General features: G+C 45.9%; 1 protein-coding gene across 4 annotated transcripts in view; it reads left to right on the plus strand.

The window, feature by feature from the left end:
• Positions 1 to 24,353, plus strand: part of Kirrel1 (kirre like nephrin family adhesion molecule 1) — a 91,764-nt gene that overhangs the window by 40,465 nt on the left and 26,946 nt on the right. The window lies entirely within an intron of this gene.

The raw sequence follows: 24,353 nt of genomic DNA on the forward strand, positions 1-24,353 counted from the left end.
CAAATTGCCAGCGGTAAGATTTCTGGATGCACATCATGTGTTATTTGCTCTCCTTCCTGCCCCTCCGTTCCCCTCACTTGGCCAGAGGATGAAACAGTAGCATTGACTTGTGACTGGGCAGGGCTAGGTGGGATGAGGTGGTGTGTTGGAGCCCAGCAACCTAGGGCAGGGGTACAGGGACCCAGGGCAAGTGGGCCTGTGTGGCAGTGTGCTCCATTTTCTTCTTTTCTGCGGCATCCAGCCTTCAAGCTGGGCTGTCCCCTTGGGTCTCCTGTGATCCTTGAGGCTACTGCCTGGAGGAGACCCTCTGGCTTAGCACATTTGTTCCCCTCTCCTCCTCACTCCATGTGTAAATATGCCTAAGATATAAAAGCTGCCTGGCCCTATGGGATATGAATTGCCTCTTTCAGGGCATTCTTTCCAGATGGCCTGGAGGTTGCTACATGTGTTAGTGCACTGAGCTCTGAGGGAGGTCCCAGAGGCAAGGCATGAGTCTGGCTTGCTCTTGAGAGAGAACTGTATTTGTCACTTGTGGGTAGTGTTGTTATGGTTTTTTCTCTGGTTTGTTTTGATGTGTTTGGTTTCTGTTTTTTTGGCAACCATGCCATCTCCTCACGGCTGTTCATGTACTTAAAAGCAGAGCTCCAAGAAAGGCGACAGTTGATGCACAGGAGGTTCTCCTGTTGGGAGTATGGGACTGGGTCTCTCTGGTGCGCTTTCCCTCTGGACAGTTCCTCTGCTCTTTCTTGCCCAGGTCTGGGGGAGTGATGTCATACTCAAGGTCATTCATTCATTCACTCACTCTTTCGCTCCCTTAACCAAATTTGCTGAGGCCCTTCTGTGAGCTGGTTTGTGGAGCAGAGTAAGAACTGGGCTCTCACACTGTATCTGGGAGCAGGGACAGACATAAAATGGCCTGACAGTGCAGTGAAGCACGGCAAGTAAACCTCCTACCAAGTGTAAGAAGTGAGAATGAGAAAAAGGACCGGGGCCTTCAGAGGCTGCTGGGTCATGGCTCCAGCTTGTATTCATTTAAAGACACACATAAGCCAGGGTTTACTGGAATGGCAGTGTCCCCACACTGCCAGCATGCAATGTTAAAGAAGCATGGGGTGAAGGCAGAGAAGGCCAAGATGACCTCTCACAACCCTGAGAGCGGAGGGCTGTCCAGACCACCAGGACCTCATGACAGTGACCTGTGGCTCTTCCCCTGAGGAAAATGACTCAGAGGTAACTACCAAACAAGGTTGCCAGGTGACCTGTAGGTAAGAGGGTCCAGGCATGGGGTAAGGCCGACCTTTGTACCCTTCGCTCACCTCCCATTTCTTTGGGAGGCAGGTAGGATATTCAGAATCTTTCACCTGGGCTCACAAGCTTTTCCATCTCTTCACTCTGTTACTTGTGACTTGAGCTTCCTCATGTGAAGTAGGAGAGGTAGGAGACCAGGTGAGATTATGGGATTGGAGCCACTTGAGTAATCCCCATATCTTCACACTGCCACACTGTTCACTGAATCCTCACTAAGAGCCAGGCTATCTGTGTCCTGCATACACTAAAGTCTTCATCACCAGAAGGCGGTACAGTTTTCCTGCTCTGTAGGTAAGGAAGTGGATAGCAGCCAGGTGGCACACATGCAGGAAGCCTACTTTGGCCTTTGCACTTCTTGGTTACTCTAGTCTTGCCTGTGAAGGACTGCATGTCTTAAGGGTAGGAGAGGAAGAATCAGATGTTGTATACTGGAGTATCTGGGGAAAGAGCCTGCATGAAAAGTTGCTTGGAAATGTGAGTTGTGATACTGTTTTGAGATCTCTCTTATACTCTCCTCATGGAGGGAGAAAAGTAAGAATGCTGACGCCAGCCCCTCCCCTTTTCCTCCTCCAGTTCACCCCAGCCCCTTTCTTGGCCCCTTCTGCAAGCTTCCTTACCCCAGCTTGTGGTCTTCACCCTGTTGGAATCAGATATGGCCTTTGTCTTTCTGCCTGGCTGCTCCCTTTCAGGGATAAAGGGCTCTGTGTCTGGGAATGCTGTGGCTTAAGGAAGCCTGGGGCAGCTTGAAGACCTTTTCTCTACATCACCTTCCCTGAGACTGGTGAGCCCCATGGAGGTAGAGAAAGCCTTTGCTTTCCTGGGTCACTGCTCAGGGGAGAAAGGGGAGCAGAGCAGAAAATGTGGCCCATGGAGAGGCCTGGAGTATATGGTGGGTTGAGTATCAACAGGGGACTGAAGAAAGAATAGCAACATCCTGCTCCCTACATGCTTGCACTCGGATCAGCCATGCATGTCTGAGAGGACTCATACCAGGTTGGGTGGTGGCTGTCCCTTTGGGTGCACCATGTGTTCCTTTCCACCAGAGGAAGGCATAACTGTTTGCCAGCTTAATGTGATCTGAGAACCATGGTGTTGATGGTAAAAGGGCTAGTGAAATTTCATGTCTATTTATAATCGTAATTATTGCTAATAGCTTCATCTGCATAACATGTACAAGGCTAAGCACTTCATATACTTTGGTTCATCCAGTCTTTACAGCCATATTTTATAGATGAAAAAACACCGAGGTTCAGATGAGTTAGCTTTATTTGTACATAGTGGCAGCGGTGAAGCTCTGAGGTAGTCCATCAGTAAGCTCATGCTCTCCATGGCAGGAAGACCCTGTATTGAATCCTGTCTTTCCATCCCAACATAAATTCTTTAGTTTCTTTTCACCTCTGCATTTCCATCAGAACAATGGCATTAATGATAGGCATGTTCATGGCGGATGTTAGGATTCACTGGGGCAATTACATAAAACATTCATTCAGAAGATTTGAACTGAAGAGCAGAGGTGATGCTGCATTTAGATATAAGAAAGTGAGCAGTGTGGACATGGTCCCTCCCTGTGTGCAAACGAGCCGTGTCTGCATATTGGAGATGCAGTGTAAAGGCAACCAGCTGCTCAGGGGTGGCAGAGTGGAAGGCTGAGCTTGTGACGTCCTCCCTGATGCGGGAGTAGTCCTGTGCATTGTGCTGGGAGTCCACATCTAGAGAGGGCTTCTACCCTTTTCTGGACACCCACCTTTTTTTTTTTTTAGATGGTTTCTTTGTGTAGCCCTGGCTGTCCTTGAACTCGCTCTGTAGACCAGGCTGGCCTCAAACTCACAGAGATCCGTCTGCCTCTGCCTCCCGAGTGCTAGGGTCAAAGGCGTTTGCCACCAACACCTGTAGCAGACTTTCTCTGAACCACCACCAGCCACCAAATCAAGACATGGATGCTTGTCAATTATGAATGCTCGGCCTTATCTTATGCTTGTCCCACTGGCTCTTATAACTTAATTTAACCTGTTTCTCTTCGTCTGCATTTTGCCTCGGGACTCTCTACCTTTCTTTCCTTCTGTATGTCCTTCTTTCCCCCTTCCTCCATGTCTGTCTAGTGGGCTACCTGGCTGACTGGCTGGCCCCAGGCATCTCCCTCTCTTTCTCCCTTGTTCTCTCTTCTCTCAGGCCCAGATTCCTCCTATTTATCCCCCCTGCCTGCCAGCCCCACCTGTCCCTTTACTGCCTAGCTATTGGCCATTCAGCTTTTTATTAGACTAATCAAGTGCCTTAGGCAGGTAAAGCAACACATCTTTACACAGTTGAACAAATGCAGCAGAAACAAATGTAACACATCTTTACAAAGTTAAAGCAATTAGAGTAATGTTCCACAACAACTGCCTGGCTCTGAACACCCACTTGAATGAAAAGTGGATCAATAAAACTTCTTGCCGGGCAGTGGTAGCGCACGCTTTAATCCCAACGCTCAGGAGGCAGAGGCAAAGGCAAGTGGATCTCTGTGAGTTTGAGGCCAGCCTGGTCTACAGAGTGAATTTCAGGACAGCTGGGATGGGGTGGTCACACAGAGAAACCTGTCTCAAACAAACAAAACTAAAAAAAAAAAAAAAAAAAAAAAAAAAAAAAAAAAAAAAGCGAGGGGTGGGGTGGGACAGAAGTCAAGCTTTAACAATCTAATCTATTCATGGAATGCTTTAAATTTCCAGGTGTATTTTCTAAGTGCTGTGTTGATAGTAATAACCTCTTAGATCTATAAAGGGAAGATCCAGTAGATAAATTAACAATTACAACATGAGTACTCAGTTACACTATGAGTAAAGGTAAGGTCATGGAGAACAGTAAAGCCATAAGAGGGGAGTCTAGGATGTGGCAAGGTTGGTCTGCAGTTTAAATCAGTCAAATTTCTGTGGCTGTGACAAATATTTAAACAGAGGAAAGGTTCCGGCTTATGACTTTAGTCCGTGGTTGCTTGGCCCCATTGCTTTGGTGGCGAAGCATAACATCTTGGGGGAGAGTGTGTGGCAGAACCAAGCTGCTTATCTCACAGCAGCCAGGAAGCAGAGAGAGGAAAGAGCGGAATCCCAGTCACCTCGCCCGCCATTAGGTTCTTCCTCCTGAAGATCTCACCATCTCCCAACAGCACCGTCAAGCCTTTAGTGCATGGGCTTTGGGAAGAGCAAACCATAACATAAGATCCAAACTATAACAGGCTGGAGAGCTTACTCAGAAATCAGTAACTTAGAAAAGATCCAAAGTAGAGAAAGGAACAGGTATGATGCAGGAATGTGCCTGGTATAGTTGAGCAAAAACTAACATGGATGTAGTGAACTGAGGAACAACTGGTAATCCATGTAACGGGTGGAAGCCTGAGTGCATAAATGCAACGTGTAAGTAACAACATCTTCAGAAACCCCTGTTCGTGTCTCACCCTCATCACCTTGAACACAGGGCAGATTGCACACAGTAAAGAACACGTCCCAACAAAATTCCCTGCACTTCGAGTGCCAGTCTCAGCTCAAGTTCAGGAGTTGCCACGACTCTTTTGGATAATTTGTATAATTTCACAAATGTCTCACAGAGTTCAGAAAAGTCGTACAGTTCTCAAAGAGACCGGTGCGTAGAGATATGAGAAAGATCCGAATGGAGCTGCTGTGTCCTCTGCTTGGGGAATCAAGACTAACGCCCTCCACAAGTCATGTATTCACTAACCAGAAGCTTCCCTGAACCCTGAGTGCCAGTGGTGTTTACTGGGGTTTCCCAGTTGAGTTTGCAGTCTCTAGTTTTCCTACCTCAGCTTAGTCTAGTGCCCTCCCTAGCATTCACTCAGGTGTGGAGCTGGACACAATGGCACACTCCTGTAATCCCAACACTTGAGTAGAAGTGGCAGGATTAGGAGTTTGGGGCTGTCCTTAGCTTTGTAGCTGGTTCAGATCATTTTGGGCTACATGAGACTCTGTCTCAAACAAGCAAAAACCGAACCAAACAAAAACAAAAAGCCAGCTGTGGGTCTAGCATGAGTAGCAAAGCTACTCCTGTCACTCCCAAGTCCTTAGAACTTCTGTCCCAGGAACTAGGATGAAGACCAGACTAGCGTATTTTTGTTTTTGTTCTTTTAAGATTTTATTTATTTATTATGTATATAGTCTTCTGCCTGCATGCCAGCAGAGGGCACCAGATCTCATTCAAGGTGGTTGTGAGCCACCATGTGGTTGCTGGGAATTGAACTCAGGACTTCTGGAAGAACAGTCAGTGCTCTTAACCGCTGAGCCATCTCTCCAGCCCCCAGACAAGCTTTTTAAGAGTATGCTTTGAAGGAATCCTCAGGACCAGGACTTCTCAACAATATCAGAAGCCATCTGTGGGTCAGGGGAGGGAAGAGGTGGGCAGGGGAGCGACATGTTAGAATTTCTTTTAAAACAAAGTTACTCTGGCTGCTATAATAAGAGTAAACCTAGGAAGGAAGTAGTGGGGTCTCTCCATGGCTACTCTAGTTGTCTTGGCACGAAATGGTGACTAGTACCAGGGGTACCCATCTCTAGAGTTATTTTGAACTTAGAACTACCACTATTGACTGGTGGTTTGGGTACAAGATAAGAAAGAAATAGGACTCAGGTGATATGTTTTCCCTTAAGTTCTGGAGGAGTGAAATTGTTATATACTGACAGTACAGGGTCAGGGTGAAGACCAGAGGCTCAGTTTTGCTTTGGGGGATGGTGCTGGAGATGAAATCCAGGGCATCTTATGTGCCGAGCATATATTCTACCACTGAACTGTATCTCCAGCCCAGGAGCTTAGTTAGTTAAGTGTGAGATGCTAATTAGATACCCAACAAGAGATGTTAAATAGGCCATTTAATAGATGCATCTAGGTCTTGAGGGGGTGTTCTGAGCAGAGATAGGACATCAGAACAAATGTTGTTTAAAGCCATGTGACTAAAGGCTGGGGAGATGGCTCAGTCGGTAAAATGGTTGCCACACAAATATGACTGAATTCAGATCCTTAGTACCCAAGTAAAAAGCCTCACTCCTTATCAAGGAAACTCCTTGTAACAGACAGAAAGCATTACAGAAAACCATGAGTAATCAAGATGCAAAGTTGTGGGACCCAGTTCCAATGGAAACACCTACAATGCAACTCCAGAACTGAAGGCTCAGAGACGGTTATGGAAGAGGGGGTGGTTAAGAACAGGGAGTTTTGCTATGAGATTGTGCTTCCGAGGAAAGTCAGAAGCTACACCCTGAAGCCTCACCAACATGACTGCTGAACAAGGGCAATTGGCATGCTAATATGAATAGAGGGAAGCCCAGGAAGCCTCAGCAAAGGACTGAAGGACGCTGAGGTGGGGGAAACAGTCTTCCTCAGGGAAGAACACACCAGTTGTTTATCTGCTATCAAATGGTCAGCCCTAAAAAACATATAAGTAATATACAGACTGAACAATTATATTGAGGAATATATGCTCCACACACACACACACACACACACACACACACACACACACACACTCACACACACACACACTCACACACACACACACAGACACACACACACACACACACACACTCACACACACACACTAACCATAATCAATGGAGGGGGGCGGCACATGACTTTGAAAGCCAGCAACAAGCAGTATATGGAAAGAAAAGGAAGACAGGAATAATATAATTATATTATAATCTAAAAAAATGAAGAGGAAATATCAGAGGGTAGGGAGTCATAGAAAAACCATGTGTGTGGGTCTTGCAGGATCAATGAGGAAAGCTCCTGCTTTCAACTAGAAAGTTCTACTGTGGCCCATGAGGCAAGATGGCTAAGGACTAGGGGTAGACTCAACGGTAGAACACATGCATGCCTGGCCTGTGTAAGTCCCTGATCCAGTTCTAAGCATGGAAGAACAGGCAAATAACCACCCCCAATAAGAGGAGGACTAAGATGGGGCTAGTGTTACACGTTAAGGAACTCTATCCCCAGTGACCTTAGTGAGATGATTTTGTGAGGGATGGTGGGATTATGTACCCAGTTCTGCCAGGGTGCTTTTGCTTATGAGGAGAGCAGAGGTTAGGGACTCAGCAGTGGCTGTCTGGGGTCAAGAGAGAAGAAGATGCAGTATATTTACAGGAAGGTGCCTGTGGGAGCGGCAGTGTTAGAAATGAAGGATATCTGGTCAGAAGTAAAGGAGACTCGGGGGGAATGTCATAACTCTCCTCTCATGCTTAAAGGACTATCATGTGGAAGAGAATTAGATTCATTTTATGTGACCCCAGAGGAAAAACTAGGATTGACGCTTGGAAGCTGCAAAAAGAAGGATTGCAGTACAGGCTGAATTAGAAGTCCTTGTGTGTGTTGTTTTCTTATCTGATTAGTCTGCACTCAGTGCTTACTGTGGAATCAGCACCGGCTGAGGCACCAAGGCAGAGTTTTGCTAAAATCCCAGCCCTCTTCAGATAATGCAAAGGAACTCAGACAAGTTGTGTAATGTGGACTGGAAATGCTGACCTGCCTGGGGTGGGGAGTGGGGGTTTGGGAATCATGTGGCTCATATGACCATTGGAATAATTCCTGGCTAAGGATAGTTCACTGTCTGGTAATGGAGATCCATCTCAGTCAAGCCCGGTAAGTTTTCTGGATGGCTAGGCTATGCAGGTACAGCCTTCATAAAAATGATGTCTGATAGACGATTGCTGGCAGTAGATTATTGTGTGCAGAGCACTTCCAGTTCTCGTTCCAGCCCTGTCAAAGCCAGCCTGTTGTCTTGTGCCTTTTAGCTGGGTCCAGGGTTTGGATATCAAGTGAAACATCTCTTGCCTCTGTCCCCCAGCTTTGTTCCCTTAAACCTGCTCCCATCAAGCCTGTTTTCTGCCCTCTGCCTGAGCCATTTTGTGCTACTCCTCTACCTGAACGCTTTTCTATCTCCTGAACACGTTTCCAGAAGGTCTCTGGAAATCAAGTTCCCTGAATTTGTGTTGTTCTCTGGTCCAGTCATCCTTGTATTCGTCGGTTGTGTTGTGAAACATGTCTAGTTTAAATGACATGGAGTATGGTCCTTAGAATGCTGTAAATAAGGAGGGTGGGAAAAAAAGAAGAAAGTAGGGAGATTGCTTCTACTTGCACCTTACTTGAAACTGGTATTCTCTTCATTCTACAAAGCATGCGCGTTACCTGGCCTAAGTGGGCTGCTGCATGAATACACTTGAGCACTGCACTCTGATGCCTCTCTCAGGATGGAAAAGGAAAGACAGGAAAGCTTCTTTCTGTTCAGCCTGACTTCTGAGTTTCAACCTGCTGGACCTATGAGGGTAGACAGACTATTCCCTGCCCCCTTTGAGTTCACAGCTATAGAATCACAGGATATCAAAGAGGGACATGGGGAGATGACATTTTGTTATTTTTGTATGTACACAAAGGGAAAGAAAGCCTTTGAGTACATACAAAAATAACAAAATGTCCAATTTGGTAACTCAGGACGGGTCCCTGAACAGCCACAAGTTAATCCTGTTGCAGTGAATCTCCATTCTGGTGTTGCTATAAGAGTGAAGCAATGTCCTTATTCTCCAGATAGAAGGGTAATTACAAGAGTAGGAAATGGTATGCTGTTGACCAAGAGTATGAAGTGGTTCAGTGTGTTGGAGGTATCGTAGGCAGAACAGACTAATGGGGTCACTCTCGCTTCTCAGAGAATAGAGAAAGACAAGGTGGACATACTAAGGGGACATGGTATAGTTGAGTTCAGGGATTCCAAGAGGAGCAGTCGGGTGGGCTGTTGGGGAAGGTTTTCTGGAGAGGAGGCATTTGGAGAAAAAAACTTGGACTAGCAAGCAAGAATGAATAAGATATTTTAAGATGCTGGGAAAGGGAGAGGGAACTACTTTGAGGTTTAGCTCAATTCCACAAATGTTACTAAGACCTACCTAGACATCACAGCTATGTACAAAGGCTAATTAACACTACCTGTCCTCTAAGAGCATACCAAGGTTTTGCAGAGTAATGAGGTGCACATGATCCCTCTGTGGTGGCCTTGGCCCAGGCTGAGTGGTAGGAAGGCTCCCAGGCACCGAGCCAGAACTGCATCTTGAAAGATAAATAGAAATGAGCAAGGGGTAGGACAGGGAGCTTCCTAAGGGTGGATGCTGGAGTAGGATGCTACTGGCATGGGCAAGACCCTGACAATTTGAGATTCCTCAGTGGGGAGGAAGTGGACTCTGGAAATTGTAGAAGAGTATGCTGAAGAGGTGAATAGCAGTAACTTTGGGTAAGACCTAGCATAATTTGTACTTCATCTGAAGTCTGTGGAGAACCAATGAAGGATTTTATCACTGGGCATGTGCTTTAGCAAGATCATTTGGGCAGCTGTGTGGAGAATGAATTTAAAACGAGCAAGCTGGAGGTAGGGAACCATTAGGAAAGTATTGGAACAGTCCTGGGGAGCAATGGAAAAGATTTTAACCACTTTGGTGAGCATGGAGATAGATGAAGGGTTAAAATTGGGACCTCTTTAGGATATATATATATATATATATATATATATATATATATATATATATATATATATATCCATGATATGCATCATGAGGTAGTCTTGGGTGAGTCTCAGGTTTAAACGACAGTGAAGAGGTAGCAGAGTCTCTAGACAGAACGACTAAGGAAATGATCCTGAGTTTCTTCCCCCGTCACAGAAGTCATTCATGGCCCTTGGTAAATGTGGGAGGGTCATCAAAGACAGCACCACAACCCTTATTGGCTAGGTCTAAGTGATGTAATCACTTCCTGAGAATCTCTGGCTGAGGATCAAGGGCTTTGCAGTTCTTCGGGTTCAAGGCCAAAGTCAGCATCATGAAATGGACTGGAAGTTGAGAGTGATGTGCCTGCAGCGTCGGGCATCTCATTCATTTGCTTCTTGCGGGCCTTTTACAGGGACAGACAGCAGGGTGTGGTTGGCATGGAGATGACACGAGCTGGATTCTATGGGAACCCACTCACACTTCATTTCTGGTTTCGCTGCTAGCTGGTTCTATGACATGAAACTTCAGGAGATTCATGTCTCCTCTTTTGACCCCTGATTTTATTTTTTGTGCAGTAAAGGGTCAGATTAGATTAGTAGGTTTCATCAAATGTGAAATCTCACAATTCTGGAGAATATAGTCAGATATTAAGTCTCATGAAGTGCAGGCTGGCCTTGAACTCTGCAAGTAGCAGAAGGTGACTTTGAACTCATGATTCTCTTGCTTCCACTCTCCAAATACCTTTTCACGGGTAAGTAGCACTGTACGTGGCTCCAACACAGACCCGACTGGGGAGAAGGATGTCTATTGTTTCTTGTAGCTCCAAATGAAGGCTCACTCCTCATGTCTTATTTTTGTCTACACGAAATGAACTATTGGGACCACTTACTAAATATCCCAAAGGCGGCACAGCAAGCTCTCATAGGAGGCTGTGCTCAGGGCTCCTGTCCTGCCTCTGTAATCATGGCTTATGTTCCCTCTGGAACAGCTGCCCCTTCTCCTTTTGTCTGAGACGGCAATCCTGATTCCTTGCTCCCTCTTGCAGCTCTCACCATCTATAAAATAAGACAGTAAGCTATTGTTTTGAATGGTTCAAGGTCACATAGCAAATATGTATGGATTATGAAGTGGACATTAATGAAGTAGAAACAGTGGCCATTTCATTACTATGCGTAAAATTCTTTAAGTCCTCATAACTCAGCACTGCCAATAACGGATACACAGTGATAGCAACATCAGCACTGGAGTAGCTGTGTCTCCTCTGACTCCCGCTTATCTCCTGTCTGGGAAGGAATGCAGTGAAGAGATGTGGTCCTTTCTTCCTCCATTCTCTCTCTTTTCTTCATTCATCCTCCCTTCTTGCTTACCCTTTCCCTGGGAAAAGTACAAGAACAACTTAATAACACCCCCCCCCCACATCTCCAGGATGAAGTCCTAAGGTGGCCATTAGACCACCCATATATCATGGGCCTCTGCCTGCCCTCCACCCTACCAGGTTTCTTGTAAATGTCTTCACTTGTGTCTGGTCAGACAAACTGTAAAGGACTGACCCTCTACTCTCAGATTCCACACTCCTCCAACCCATAAACCCTGCTGATTGACATATTTCATGCTCCTCCCATTTATTTGTGTCTGCTGTCTTTGTTTATACTCTTATAGTTTCCCTCCAGGTGGGAGTGTGGCTTCTCTGTGCTGTACCTACCCTTTCCGAAACTTACACCAGATTATCTCTATTGCCCTCTGTGATGAAAGTCCAAACTCATGTGTGTGAGAGTCCAGTGATCCCATCAATGCTCTATCCCTTGCCCCGTCTCTTCAGTTCATCAGAACTGCTTGCAGGTGTCGCAGTCCACAATATATCCTTCCATTTGCTTACATGGAATTTTTGCTTGGAGGACACCTTTCCCTCCCCCCAATTCATTTGTGTGCTTTGTGAGCACCTCCCACGTTTCAAATTGTTGACGGGCTGATCCCCTTCTGCCAGCCCTTCATACTTTGTCCTTTCACCTAGAACCCCATACTGTATTTATATGTGACTGTCTGTCTCTACCTGTAGTTCCCTGAGAGCAGGAGATGGGGCACTCCACTGCTTGTCTCTATCCCGTAATAGTACTAGACCCACACACACATGGAGCTGGGGGGAAGGTGGGAGTACAGTAAATGCTTGTGAGGCTATTGGAACGGATCCGTGAATAAAGACGCTTGATGCCAAGCCTGGAGTATCCAGGTAGATGGAGAGAATTGACTCCACAAATTTGGCCTCTGATATCTATATGCATGCCATGGGATTTGTGGCTCCCCATCATACACACACACACACACACACAATGTACATCCACACTCACTGTCTCACAATAATAATACATTTGTACTTTTTTGTTTTGGTTTGTTTTTCAAGACTGGGTTTCTCTGCGCAGCCAGGGCTGTCCTGGAACTTTCTCTGTAGACCAGGCTGCCCCCCGAGGATTAAAGACAAGTGCCATCACTGCCTGGCACATTGTAACTCTTTAAATAGATTTATTTTATTTGTAATTTTATGTGCCCCAGCCATGCCTCATTGTTCTCCAATGAGACCACCAAACTTGCTGTCCCACCTGCCTCTGTCAAAAGGTACATACAAATGTTACATCTGCCAGCTCAAGGCTTCATCCTGTCCTTTGCAAACTTCTCATGTTCACTCTTTCCTCCTTTTTGTATCATCATCATTAAGACTGGATCTTACAGAGTCCAAAATGGCCTCAAACTTTTTTATTTTAAAATGTATTTTATTTTGTGTGTATGTATGTGTGTCTGAGTTTAAGTCTGTATGCTACATGTGTACACGAGCCCATAGATGTCAGAGGAGGTCATTGGATCCTCTGGAGCTGGAGTTATAGACAGCTGTGAGCCACCATTTAGGTGCCTGGAACCAGGGTTCTCTACAAAAAGCAGCAAGTGCTCCTAAACTCTGAGCTGTCTGTCTGGCCCTGGCTCCTTCCTACTCTATGTAGCTAAGGGTGGGCTTAACCTCCCGCCTCTACTTTCTCAGTGATGGGATTACAGGTGTGTACCATTGTGCCCAACTCTTTAGCCTTTCCTCTTTTATCATCATTGAAATTACTAATTTCTTCCCAGGTGGTGGTCGTCCATGTGTGGTATCCCAGCCCTCAGAAAGCTGAGGCAGGAGGATCACTGAATTGAAGGCCAGTCTGGGCTACATAGTGAAGCTCTGTCTCAGAAAACAACAACAACAATAACAAAAAAAAATTTAGTGATTTCTCTCCTACATACCAGAGCTGATATTTGACTAGAATTTCCTTGTTCTTAATGCCTGTAAGCCATGCCTTATCCATCCCCTTAGCTCCACAGAGCTCTGCATGAAGGGGCCCCAGGTGCAATAACGGAGTACATTAGAGCACTTGTTTTGGTTTCTGAGTTTACTTATTTTTCTCTTTCTTTTTCTGGACATATGAGCCACAAAGGATTGAAAGAGTGGTCAGCTGGGTTGAAACGAAGGTGAGGTTAGGACCAACCGGAAGACTGGTTCATTTTGACAACTCACAGAAGTTACAAACGAGAGTTCTCACCACTGAGCTTCCTGTGGATATTTATACAAGGGTCATCATTATTATTACATTATTACTCAAGTTTTGATTATCTTAAACACATGCCAAGCTGTGGGGAAATCATGCAAAAACTGTGTTAGTTACCGCTGCCCTCCACCTCAGAGTTTGGGGCAGTATCACCCTCCCCATGCCACTAACATGCTTGAGGACCAGTGAAGATTTATAGTGATTTTCAGTGACTCTCTCTGGCTGCAAAAGTACCCCAACATCTGAGCGTTGATCATCATTTTCAAGACCTATCCGGTCGGAGCTCTTTACAAATGAGGAAATAAGAGAGGGGGGAGTGTTGCTGGCCCACGGGCATACATCCTGGCAGAGTGGTTGTTCAATCCAGGTCTTCTGATTCCAGTGAAATTTCTGTTGCTGTTTTTTAGGCCTCTACTGGGGATGGAACCCAGATTTATGTGCATGCTAGGTACCACTGTGCATGCTCCACCCCTGGGATGTGTCTTTAATCCACAGCAGACATTTTCTCCCCACACACTACTAAAATCCACCCCAATGACTTGTCCTTAGAATTCCTCTGTCTTCATCAATTCTGTTTATTCTGCAAATGGTTAGTTTATCAAATATCTACTCCTGCAGAAAGTCTGCGCTGGTGACATTAAAATAGAGCCAACAGAGATGCTCTTCTTGGCAAGGTTACCCCCTTTCTGGGTGCGGGGATTTACGGGTGTGCACATAGGAACCTTTCTTTCATGGACCATTTCACTGGGTTCTTCAGGGTCCTTTTTGTGGGCTTTCTGACACCCATTTCTGGGTTTATCTGGCATCCCTGTTGCATCACTGATGAAACTGAAACTCAGCAGGTCTTAGCCTTCACTTGGCTGAACCTAGGCCCAAATTGCAACTCTACCACCCTCAAAAAGCAGGAGAGTGAAAAACAAACCAAATAACCCCACAAAACAACAACAGCAACAAAAACCTTGGTTACCTAACCTGGATAGGCCCACCTGGAGAATGTAGAGCAAAGCGGGGTGGGCCCTGCTACATATCTAGAACCCGTCACTCGCTGTCATTACCCACAGCTGTTTGAAGCTCCTTGGTCCCCTGAGGTTCCTTCTACTTCATTATTAAAAAAATATATATATATCTTGAATTGCTTTTGCAGCTCTGTCAGAGACGTAGGCTTGTCTAACAGAGCTGCTAGCAGAAAGCAGTCGAGAGCTCTGTGTTTGTTACAGCTGTTCCTCACCTCAGAGGTTTGGGCAGCATATACCCTCCCTAGACCACCGTCTAGGCGCCATCTGGGGAAGGCCAGCATGCCAGTAATTTGCGTGCCTCAAAACCATTTTATTGGCCTCTTGTGGTATTGAAAGTCATGTAATTATGAGCAGAATTTATGTTACCAGGGCTGCGAAGGCACCCTCCCTGCATCTCCTTCCAGGCACTGCAAATATTGAAGGCTGGCTAAGGAAAGAATCAAACATACCCACCTTTATTATCTGTGCACCCTGTAGATAAGGTTTTAATTGAAAATTGGTTCATCTGTTCCCTGCGCCTAATTACAAGCTGCCTGCAATGCCAGTGGAGCTCAGAAAGAGGAGCTCAGCACTCTCAGAGAAGACCTGAGCTTGGGTCTTAAATGCAGTGGCAATGAGTTCTGTATCCTTCTGTCTGCCTATGCATGAGCCAGCACTGGGTTATGCTTGCACCGGTTCCTCACCTCCTAGTCCACTGCCCATGGCTGTGGCTTCTTCCGAGAGGACAGGATGTAGCTCATGCCTGCTTCCTCCCTTCTGTTCTCAAGGGATACATTTCTCCTATCCCATCCTTTCCACTTCTTAACTTCCAGCCAGATGGGCCCAGCCACTCTATATCTGTCATCATCTTCCCCTGTACACTTCTGGGCTTGTCTGGAGGCCACCCATGCCCTTCCAGGATACTCCTTCCCCATCCGGCTCAACCCTTCTCCTATACATCTTCCTCTAACAAGCCATCACAGTGGTAATGGCAGATCTTGGGCCCTTGTGAGCCCAAGTACTTGTTTCTCCCAACCAGGCTTTACCAACCTTTACTCTTCCTTGCAGGGCACAGGCTCTGCATTCAGGGCAGTGTTTTCAATAGACTGGGGGAGCCTGGATTCCAGGTCCTTTCTGCATTCTGAGATTTGATCACTATGCCAGATGGCAAAGCAAGATAGATCAAGTCGGCTGTCTTGCTCAGGCACCCAGGACCTACCTCTGATGACGCTTCTTCCACCCTGGCCTACTCCGTCTTGGCCCCACTCACATATCATTGCTGCCATGTTTAGCTCCAAGGATAATTCTCCTGCCAGAGAGCAGGAGGAGGAATTCATCTTCCAGCTCTGGGCGGGCAGCTGTGAAATACGATTTCTAAAGTGTTTATAATGCACCATGTTTAGATAGCACTTTACATCTTCCAGAGCAGCTGGCTGAGCAGTGGTGCTGCCCATCTGGGCTGGAGGCTAGGGATTGACTCTTCGTCTCAAATCTGTGCCTAGCTTTGGTGCCTTAGTTTCTCCTCCTGAAACAGCAAAGGAGCCATTAAATCTCTGCCTTCTGCTGGAATATGAAATATGGCCTCTCCTTCCCCACCCAATCCTCTTCTTTCAAACCTGTGTCCTTAGTCTCCTCCTGGAAAGTGCCAGCATTCCTCCTTTCCCCTCAAACCCACAGTGTGTGCCTGCTGGTGGCCAGAGTCTGGGATACAGAAGAGTCTAGAGCCTTTGTGATCTCTCAGAAGTTGATGGATTAGGAGTGTGAGGCTCCTACTTCCAGCCCTGCGGTCTAAGTGAAGGCAGCAGAGGCTGCTGCTCTCACTCCCCTTTGTTTGGGGTCAGGAGATGCTCCCTGTGGGTTGAGGGCTCCTTGGGGAACCAGCTAATATCAATAGACACAGAAAAGATACTTGCCTTGTTCATGGTGTTCTGCTCAGAACCCTTAAGCCTGTAGCCTTCGACCTAAGATCCAGAACCTTCCTCAGTCACCACACTTCCTGTGTGCCTTTTGCTCAGATGTGGAATACACTCATCTCTTTAGTCCTCTCCAGACCTTTTGTTGGACCCAGAATTCTTCCCTACTTACAAACCACTGAATCCTTTCCCATCATCCATCCAAAGACCAGAGAAATCCCAGGGTGAGCCAAGGAATAAAAAAAACAGAGACGTTGCTATGGCCATTCGGTTCCCCCTTGCTCCTTCCCAAAAGATAGCTGCTCCAACTGTGACAGCATCCGTCTCCCTTTTTGAAGCAGTTGTCCCCTGAAAGGCCCATGGTAATTCTGTGTTTGTAAGTAAAATCATATTGACTTGTAGACAGTCTGGGGTTTACTTTCTAGGGGTGCTGCCTTTGGCAGTAACAGTTTAGTGTCTAAGGACCTCAGTGCACTCTAGGCTGCTGGTCACCAGGGACTTACTCTAACCTACTGTGGTGACCATGCTACTTAATGATTCCTCAGTGAACCCCTAGATACAGTAAGTGTGTGATTTCTGTACAGCTGATTGATGCAGGCCAGGCTGGGGAGGTGTTTTTCAGGAGGGTTGCTCTGGTTGTGCTCTGAACATTCTTCATGAAATGCTGCGTGTCTTTAGCTATATTTGTGGCACCTGTTCCTGGTCAGAATGGAGCCTTGAAGTAGAGGGTCAGACTAAGGCTCTGTGTGTGTCTATACTTTGTGTCACTTGCTGACTTAAGCCTTTTAGTGCCTGAGGAATGGATATGCAACCCTGTTGACTCCTTTGCCTCCCAGGAAGACAATTCCTTACCAAAGTTTCCCAGTTTTTGTTCCACTGTTTTCAGTAGACACCATACCTGATGATATCAAAAATTCTTTCTTATTATTCTGAGTTTTCTCTCCTCCCCTCCCTTCCTGTCCTGCCCTAGGCTTTCAAGGCCCATATCTGTTGTCTGTCGTTGAGAATGCCTAGACGCCATTAGTCAGAACACTTGTTGAACTCCCCTCCTTCCAAATGCTTGTTACAGGCATTGGTAGCTGGCCTGGGACTATAGGTCCCACCCAAGGACTAGAGACTCTGACTTGGTGCTTGATCCTGCTTGCTTCCAGATTCAGAACTGAGCGCAGATGTTATGGGCTCAAAGTAGTTTAAATCAAGAAATAGTTGGGAAGCTAGAGAGATGACTCAGTGGTTAAGACTACTGGTTGTTCTTCCACAAGACCAGGGTTCAATTCCCAGCACCTGTAAACTGCCTAACAAACTGTCCTTAACTACAGTCTCAGGGAGTCTGACATCTTCTTTGATCTCCTTGGACATTGTATGCACATGGTTCACTGACATGCATGAGAGTAGAACACCCATACATGTAAAATAAAAAGAAAAGAAAAAGAAATAGTTGGAAGCCAGGGTGATTTTTTTTCACTCTCCCTGAGATCTTGGTTAGGGTGACATTTCTTATGAATGTGAGTCCCAGATGACATCTGGGAACTCATGTCTCACCCCTAGAGAAAGAACAACTAACTCCATCATCCTATTCCATGAGGTGAGGACCCAAACCTAGCACATCTATCATACATGCCAGTCATCAGATTTGGCTGTGACAAGGGCAGAACAGCTGTTTTCCAGGTGCCACAGCAACAGCTCCTGAGAGATGTGCAGAGCTTTGCTCTTTGGAGATGTCAGAGGGAGGAGCAGGACTCAGAGGGAGTTCTGCTCCAGAGTCAGGCAGGATCAGGTAAGAAGAGGCTCCAGAGCAGCTCAGTACCCTATCTGCACCCTCCCCACCACAGCCTCCCTGCTGGCAGTCTGTACGGTACAGGGCTGGAAAGGAGTTAGAGGCAGAAGATGTCAGGTTCTGCCAGATCGACTGGAGCTGACAGCTTCTGTCTGTTCAGACTTGCCTCTGTTTGTCTATCTCACTCTCACTGCTCTCTGTTCAACATCAGATTCCTTTGCCCGGAGCCTCACATCCTTGTAATAGACCCCAAGACCCCTCTTTACTCCCAGTTTTTAGGACCAAACCACTGGAACGGTGATCCATGTTAGCCTGAGAGTCTAGAGTTCTGCATTTCTAGTGTGATGCGGCCTCCAGGCTAAGTTGACATCTTCTGTTTATCTCTCCCTATAACGACCTCTGTGATTTAGAGTATCCATCCAGGGATGTGGGGGCAGAAAAAATGGGTGGAATTAATTGAAGTAAAATGAGAGATAGGTACAGTGTGGCCTTTGGGCTTAGGGTAGGGATGAATAAGAGTGGGAATCTGGGGTCAGACTCCATATTAGGGTTACTTGTAAGATGCAGATATGCCTTAGAATTTTAGTGATTCAGTGAACATCTTTTCATCACCCAAGCTGTTCTTGGCACTAAGGTGGCTTGGGATGTTTGCCTTCAAGACAAACAGACTCTACTCAAGATTTGATGTCACAATTGGTTTAAGAAGCATTAGTGTTGGGGTTGAGGTTTGGTTAGGGTAAAGACTGAAGCAGGAATATGTAGCCATTGTGGTGGCAGTGAAGAGGTTTCTGTGTAAGTTTCCTTCTTCCCAAGCTCTGCTTAATTCTTTTCTTCCAGTGCTTACTCAAGCTTGTCTTTGCTGCCTAAGGCTTGCAGGACTTACTGAAATCCTTTTAATGACTGTGACCATCTGTTACCCCTCCTAGCTATCAGGCCTTTCCCCTTCTCCTCTCCTCCTCTGCTTCCCCCAGCAGGGTGTCTGCATTCCTGAGGCTGTGGCTGAGTCTCTCTGAGTCTTACCTCTTATTTTTAATCTGCTTAGAGTCTCTAGGATGACCTATTTGCCCCCATTCCCTTCCTCCTTCCCCTCACCGCTGCCCCTTGTAGTCCCAGACTCTCACAATTCGGCTTCTTTATGCACACCTGGGACCCTTCTGTCTTTATTGAGTGTGCGTTTTCACCATACCCGGGGCATCTGGTGTCTCCCTCTGACTTTCCCGATTCCTTCCATTGCTCAAGTCATAGAAGAAGTCTCTACTGTTTCACTCTGCTTATCTTCCTCAGTCTGTTTCTTCAAGAGCACACTCCCCCCTCATCTATTCTCACCACCTCTGTATCTGGGCAAAATGCTATGGTCGCCTTCATCGACCATTTAAAGCAGACCCTTCCAGGAATCATGTGCATCCAACCAGGAGCAGGTAGTTCTGTGTGGAGCCATCACTTCCCAGGGACACGGGTGAGGAGGAGTGCTAGAATGAGGGCTCAAAGCAGAGAAACATCTGTTCTTTTGTTCCCAGTGAAGTGACAGTACTGCTAAGTTCCGTGTGGAAAGTAGGTAGATGAACTACCAATATTTCAGAAGGAAGTTTGTTCCAGAACTCTCAGAGCAAAGGTCAAACTGCTTCTACCTTCCATTTTAGAAAACACTGCAATCCACCCACTGAGGGCCTGTGTTAGAGGTTTCTCTCCACCCAGCCCCTCTTTAACACTTCCTTTGCTCTCAGAACCATCCTGTGATCCTGGGAGAACTTCGCCTCCCATGTGTTAGTCCATCTACCCATCCATCTGAGGACTGTGAGCTTGATTGACCCCGATGTCAAGGAAAACATGGGTTGTTTGTTGGAATACAGCACCCTGTCCCGCCCCCCTCAGAGATAATTCAAAGGGAATATTGGCTTATCCAGGAAACGTGGTGCTAAATTTGTTGTGAGATTGCTGTCATAAGCAATCACAGAAGCCTTTCAATGTGGAGGATTGGGCAGCTAAATCAAAAATCGCTAAGTTATTTCAGGGACCAGAGACTATAGAAATGGAGGGAGAAGAGACCTCCCCTTCCTGGGACAATAGAGGGTGATAAAAAAAAGTATCAATAGGAAAGAATCAGAGATGCAGAGAGCAGATATGAAGGAAGTTGGATGCCTGTTGGATGCTCCTATGCTGTGTCTACACCTTCTCTGCCACGAGCCTCATCAGACTCCTTTCTGGAACCTTTTATGAAGCAGAAGCTCTTTGGAACTCCAGATTTTGAATCCAAGCAGTCTCAGATTGATGCCTCTATGAACTCTTGCCATACACCCACAATCCGTTCTCACCATGTCCCCACCATGTGGTAAGATAAATTATTTTAACCTTCTTGGTTCACCTTTGCCCTTGGGACATGTGTGTCCCATTTAACAAGCAAACTGAAGCAAGCAAAGAAAGAAAGATCAGGAACAAATACAAAGAGTTCCCTACATGGCTCCCTGCCTTGGAGTCCTCAGCCTGTCTCTGAGCCTTCTCCCTTCTGTGCAGGCTGCTGGGGCCCTGTTCTACAGTGGTTAGTTTTAGAGCCCCCACTCCAGTCCCCCCCCCCAGCTCCCTGAAGCAAATTAACATTCCATGCCTCTTATACGTGTAGAGTGAATAGTTAGATGGATCAATTCCACAGCCCGTTGGCACTGATTTCACTTTACACAAGATTGATCCAAATAACCTCAGCTTGGGGCTTCTGGAAGTGTCTTTGTGGAGAATCTTTTAATGGAGATTAATTGGAAAAACCTACTATGCCTTGGTTTTAGGCAGAAGGTTCCATGGTTTCCCTTTTGGTGATGACATATCAGCTAGTGTGTGTGTGTGTGTGTGTGTGTGTGTGTGTGTGTGTGTGGTCTCTCTCTCTCTCTCTCTCTCTCTCTCTCTCTCTCTCTGTGTGTGTGTGTGTGGTCTCTCTCTCTCTCTCTCTCTCTCTCTCTCTCTCTCTCTCTCTCTCTGTGTGTGTGTGTTTACAGAAAGGGTCTACAGCTATAGCTAGTAGGCCTAACAAGCATGGACCTTACCCCAAAGGAGGAACAGGTCAAACATGTAATAAAATTAGGTATATTTATCCATTCAGCAAATATCCATGAAGATATTCATACAGGAAGCACCTGCTAAAGTTCTAAGATCCATACACCCATGCTTATTTTACAGTTGTAGAGGTAACCTTACCACTGCTGTACTAAGCCCAGTCCCATGCTCTCATGTCTTCACCATTGGTTAGTTAGTACTGTCTAGCATGACACTGATGGAACTCTTCAGCTGTTAATTGGTTATCACCTCCTCCAGCTCCCCTGTAGAGTGTGATAGCAAGGACAGCTTCCTGTTTCTCTAGCATGTCCATCCCAATGCCTGGCTTCAAGGACACAGTAGCTAGGCTAAACGACTTCTAGGATCCTGAATGGATGTTCTTTTTCAACTGCCCATGCTTTCTGAGAACATTTTGTTCTCCCTTCTCTACCTCCTGTCCAATATAACTCCTGCACATTCCTCAAAGTCCAGCATAGAGACCCAGCAGTTCTTCAAGGATTCTTCCTATAACCTCAGATACTTTTTTTCTATTCTGCTTTACACTATAGTGTCTATAGGTGGAAGGTTCCATATTTTCCCTTTTGGTGAAGACATATCAGTGTGTGTGTGTGTGTGTGTGTGTGTGTGTGTGTGTGTGTGTATGTGTAGTGGATTTCTAGTGGGTAAGGCAGGTCTACCAAGTCTGTCTTTTCATCCTGAGTCCAGGACAGTGCCTGGTAGGTAGTAGGCACTCAATAAATATTTGTTATATGAATAAATGCATATTTAGTTGATATAATCATTAAGAAAAATAACTGAATAAGTATTATTGAGAACCCATGGTATGTATGCAAGGCTAATCATTTCAGAAGATGAATAAGATTATATCTGTTATTCCAAGGGGTTTTCTATCTTGTCATCAGAGCACAAACCAAGAATAAAATATAGAATGATTACAAGTCTAAGTGAGACTTGTTTATGTCCAAGGCCCAACACTTATATTGAAGTCTCCTAGTTAGGTTAGTTGCTATAGGTTAAATGTCTATCCTTTACTTTATCTTGACTTCTCTCTTAGATCATCGTTGACCTATTATTTTTCCCTTAGATGCCTCAATTCATAGTTCCTTTCCTTTACATTTAAAATCTACCTTGATTGAATGATCGTGGATTGATTGTTTGATGGGTGTTTACCTAAAGAAAAAAAGAAAACAGAAATCATAAGTATACCCAGAGTTCTTTACTGAGAGACAGCCATCCTGCTTCATCACTGATGCCTCTAGCGATGGGAGTGCACTGCTTTGTACTTTTAGAAAGTTTGATCTAGTGGTGGTGGCACAGGTCTGTAATCCCAGTGTGGTAGTTTGAATGTAATTAGCCCCCATGATCCCATAATATCATAGGGAGTGGCACTATTAGGAGGTGTGGCTTTGTCAGAGGGATTGTATACCCTGGGGGTGGACTTTGAGGTTTCATATACTCAGGACACGGCCCAGTGTGGCATTGATTTCCTATTGTCGGTGAGATGTAACAGTCTCAGCTCCAGTACCACCTCTTCCTGTACGCATTCATGTCCCGCCATGATGGACTGAATCTCTGAACTGTAAGGGAGCCACCACAGTTAAATGTTTCCTTTATAAGAGTTGCTGTGGTCGTGGTGTCTCTTCACAGCAATAGTAAATCCTAAGACGCCCAGCTTCTTGGGTACTGATGCAGCAGGGTTGAAAATTCAAAGCTTTCCTGAGAAGCTGAGTGAGACCTTGTCTCCAAAGAGAGAAAAAAGAATTCAGAGTTCTTATGTAACTAGAATGCTCTGTTCCCCAGGATCCACAGTCATTAATGTGTTTCTCTATCTTATGTAGAAGTACAGTCATGGGGTCTCGGGACGCACCCAGGTTGTGGGCATGCATGGTATCTCCTCCACCTTTTATAGCTGTTCAGGTGAAGAGCAAAGTCAAGTGCTCAAGGAGTTAAGACTCATGCCTTCCTCTATTTGTTGATCCTGCTCATAGACTCAGGGGACCATCTTTGCAGGGCCAGAGCCACCTGCAAAGGGTGGGTTGAAGATTCTAGGAGATTAATATTTCCCCTGGATCTCCTGGTAGTGGGAATATAATAAATCTCATAAACTGAGAAGCAGAGGCATATATATTCTCAGGAATGCTAGTCTGGTGTCCCAAGACCTGGCTTTCCTTCTGGCTTTCTCAGTGCCTAAGTGAAGGAAAACTTCTTATTCTTTTGTCTAGACCCCTCTGGGTCTCTAAATTGAGACTTTTATTCTGGAGAATATTACTAAAAGTTCCAGAAAAAAATCTCTGTGGAGGGACCTAGCCTACATTTCTTCCTAGGCTTCAAGCCTGTGAGGGGACTCAGGTGTTATTCTGACTCTGCTAAAGTTCATTACAGAGATTACTAAGAATGTTCATACAGGTAGAGGATGGCTTTCCGGGCAGAACCAGCACTCCGGGGACCCATGTGCCCAAGAAAACAGCTTCCATGGAAGAGGGACCATGGGGTTAGAACCAGGAAAGTATGTATGTGCCGAGGCAGGGGCAGGCAGGTAGAAAATGAGCTGTAAATGACTGGAGAGTGAGGTTTAGACCTCCTGAGTACCTTTTAGAAGGGTACCAGGTTTGGACCTTGATAGGCAGGGACCTTCTGAACTCTCTCTTTCCTCTTTTCCTCTCCTTGTATAATCCTCTCAAGAGTAGCTCCCATGCTCAAAGACATCCCTCCTTTTCTTTTACCTGAAACATCAAAACCTTCAGATGAGGACATGGGATGGTGATCTGCCCTCATGCCTGTCTTCCCTTTGGCTCCCATCTCTGGACCTCTCCAGTCCCTGCCTTTCAGCTTCTAGGCCACTCTCTCCATTCTTCTTTCTTCTTCCCCACAGTCCTCAGCACTTTGTTCTTGAGATTCACTTTACATTGTTTAATCTCTCAGTTCCTCCTTCAGTCCTGAGTCCTTCCAACAGGATTCTCTACCCCGGTCTTGCTGTTCTATTAGCGCAGGGACAAGCGCACACTGCTATACCCAACTGTGTAAAGGGGACTCTGTAATTGGGAGGCTAGCTCCGAAACCACTGGGGATTTGGAGGTTTTTCCCTATGCCCCATGATTCCCACCCCCACTCTCTGTTTATTTTTTCTAAATAAAGGGGTTTGAGCTGGATTTTACCAGTGCCCTTTCCAGTCCTAACCTCTGGGCCGCTGCTCCTCTTTTATTTATTTTTTATTTTTTTCTAGCAGATGGCCTTGGGGACCTAGG

The sequence above is a fragment of the Cricetulus griseus genome, assembly GCF_003668045.3.
Source record: "Cricetulus griseus strain 17A/GY chromosome 1 unlocalized genomic scaffold, alternate assembly CriGri-PICRH-1.0 chr1_0, whole genome shotgun sequence".
Lineage (NCBI taxonomy): Eukaryota > Metazoa > Chordata > Mammalia > Rodentia > Cricetidae > Cricetulus > Cricetulus griseus.